Below are 3,330 nucleotides of genomic sequence, written 5' to 3'. Positions count from 1 at the left end.
CACCAGCTTCTGTAGCACAGCACCATCATCTACAGAGGAGAAGCTGAAGGAGGGAAAGGTATTAGAAGCAAGGGGAGGGAACCCCAGGTACCATAGACAATGGCAGGTGCACCTTTTCTGAGGACCTCCTACTGATGAGACCTCCCTGTGTAGATTACAACTAGGCTAAGAGCCAAAGGGCTCAGGAGGGAAGGACCCTAGAGCAAGTACAGAGATGGGAGTAGTTATGGGCCATTTCTCTCCCCTGGATGACTAAAGACTGCACTTGAGACATGCTGTGGTCACTAAGAATCGCCAAGGCCATTGGCTACTGGATGTCAGCATGTTGTGTGTCAGGAAGCTAAACAGATCATCGTGTCCTTTAGGGTGGTGAGAGGAAAGAGCTCACATGTGCCATTGGGCTTTGTCGCATGCTGACTCTGGGATAGGAAGGGTCCAGACCTTCTATGCACCGTCTATACTTAGGTTCCAGAGTGGCTCAAGTGATCATCCTCTCCAGATGAAGACAGCTGCATTGAGTCCCAGACATTAAACATATGGTGGATAAAATTGATGGGGGGGGGTGGTGGTGAGCAGCTGAGACACCTGATAGATGTATGAGTGAAAATATGACAGGAGATAAGGTCAGGCCATCTACTGTTCCTGAAGTGAGGACAAGCTCACGCCCTGAAGTATATAGTGTACCAAAAATGGATTGCCACTTCCCATCTGGGTTGGATAGTTTTCTGACAATTTGGTTAAGTTGAAGTCATTCTCGATGAAAATATCTTATTCATAATATGCCCTTACTAGATTTGCAAGTGAGTCTATAGTTCATTTTCATTATTAGTGCCTGACTGCAAGTGTTTAGGCCAGTGTGGGTGGTAGCAGAGCTGGGAGTAGGGAAGATGCCAGTGAAATCCTGGTGAAGAAGCCAGTAAAGAGCACCCTTCGTGGCTTCTGTTGTTGTTTCTGACTCCAAATTCTTTAAGTTACTATTCTTGACTTCCCTCAGATAGTTATACACATGAGATTCAATCTACAAAACACTTTCCCGCATAGCCAAGTAGGACTTACTGTTTCCTGGGCATGGCAGCCATCATGTGGGAACTGCCTTGATGCGCAGCTGTTGGACTGTGGCTCTAGCTGAGTGCAGTCTCATCCTGGAAGACTCGTGGTAGCTTCCTACTGTACCAAAACATCTCAGCTGGAGAAACCTAGAGAGACCAGGGCTAGCAGGTGAGACAGGAGAGAGATAGCCCGATCAGTACACCTATGGCTCTTCATAGGTTTGTTTTTTTTGTTGTTGTTGTTTATGTGTTTGTTGTTTTAGAGTAGAATGAAATATCTAAGATGCTGAAAATGTTTCCTCAAGGTTATTGAGCCTTTGAGTTGGACAGGAAGTACACATCAGGTGCAAAAGAACAACACAAGTCCAGGAGGGATGCCCAATAACACTTTTTACCTAGAATCACCACTGGCTCACTAGAATCACACATACAGGTGTATGTGAAGAGGGTGGAGCCCCACAGCTGGAGCAGGGCCTCTAGGTTCTGGGATGCCACCATGATCTCTATTTCTGTCTGGCCCTGTCCTTTGCCACTGTTCTGCTCACCATCTTGTACCTTCCAGTCCTCAGTGCGCAGGGGAGTGCACCCTTCAGGTCTTTTCCATGTGTGCACCATCAAGACTGCCAGAACCTGAGTGCTATTACGAGTTTCAGGACATTTCACCTAAAGTCATCTCACACAAAGCTTCCCCTTGAATGACCACAAACACTGCACTATCAGAACAGCACCATTGTGTCCAGGGATTCAGGCTGGCAGCATGTCCCACTTGGCCCTCTGTCCCTTCTATCCTTCCCTCAGGTAGCAACAGAGTCTTGACAGGCAAGCCCCCTGATTCTCTTGTGCAGTCCCTTGAAGCATCCACTGTTCTCAGGGGATGATGAGATTTCCTTGTCAGAGTCTTCCTCAGGTGGCAGGGGCATTTCCTTTTCTGATGTGTTCCTGCAGACACCTGAGGTAGCAACAGCTCTGGAATGGAGCACAGGCAGTATCTTGGCTCTTCTTCTTGGGATGACTTAAAGCAATGGCAGGCATTGTCGCATTTCTTGCCATCTTGTGTCCTGATAGTGTCAGAGCAACAGGCCCATGCTATCCTAGGGCCTGGTGAGAAGGAGGCCAAAGTTGGGCTGGCTGGCCCTTCTCCTTAGAGAAGATCAGAGATAGAGGGATGTGCTGGTGAAGTGGGTGGTGTAGGGCACCGATCCATAGGCTGGGCTGAAGTGGTAGATCTATGTATCTGAGCTTTTAAAATCTAATCTGTTGCCATATTTGTTCTTTTTCAGGGATAACATGACCTCGTTCTCATTAAACCCTACACCACAGAGCATGTCTCTAATGTTATAATCTGGATAGGTAAGAGTTGGATCTTTACTTCACATTTCATGACCCATGGATGCCTCTCAATGTTTTCAATGGAGCACCTTCTCTCTGGGGAATCTGTGAGGATCTGGTGAATTAGGTTTTCAAGTTGCCTGGAGATGTGATCTCTAGTCTTGATCTCTCTCATGGTGTTTCCTCTGAAGGGGTGGTATCCAGTGGTGATAAAATAGAGTAGCACGCCCACACTCCACACATCTGCCTCCTTTCCATCATATGGATCCCCTAGTACAAGCTCTGGAGCATAAAAGCCCTTGGTCCCATGCTGCCATTTCAGTAAGGTGCTGGATCTGCAGTTGGTGGATAGGCCAATGTCTATCAGCTTTATTTTTCTTCCTGCATCTTGCATAATGTTTTGAGGTTTAATGGCTCAGTGAACAATGCCAACGCTGTGGCAGTACTTTATGGCTGACACTATCTGCTTGAATATTTTCTTTTTCTCTTCCTCCTGCAGCAGGCAATCTGCCATTTTCAGGTCAAACATATTTCCTCCTACAGCACACTCAGTAACTAGATGGATCTGCTTTGGTTTTAACCTGGAAGAGGCTAAGGATGTTAAGATGGTAAAGTGTCTCAAGTGTTGATATTTCTGACAGGATCCTTCTGTTGATGTTCTTAGTTATCCCTATAGTTTTTATGGCCAGCATGGCCTGTGTCCTCAGGCCACCTTCATATTTCTTTCCCAAGGATATTCTCAGTGGCTTTTATCCAGCACAGGACCTGCATCATGGGCCATGTCCACTACATTCTCAATAATTCCTGCCTCTTGAATGTTCAATTATGGAGGCCAATAGGCTGGGACCTGTACACAGAATATAGAGGCATTATGATTTAACTCTGGAGAGAATCCAAGCTTGGCTGATTCCTTACCCACTTCCCTTAAATCCATGTGGATACTGGTCGCCAT

General features: G+C 46.5%; 1 pseudogene; it reads right to left on the bottom strand.

Annotated features, from left to right (window-relative positions):
* Window positions 1-1,843: 1,843 nt before the first annotated feature.
* On the bottom strand, window positions 1,844-3,330 carry LOC116076514 (annotated as a pseudogene).

Source organism: Mastomys coucha, unplaced genomic scaffold, assembly GCF_008632895.1.
Source record: "Mastomys coucha isolate ucsf_1 unplaced genomic scaffold, UCSF_Mcou_1 pScaffold4, whole genome shotgun sequence".
NCBI lineage: Eukaryota > Metazoa > Chordata > Mammalia > Rodentia > Muridae > Mastomys > Mastomys coucha.
Note: the sequence above shows the minus strand (reverse complement) of the source record. Positions and strands in the feature narration are given on the sequence as shown.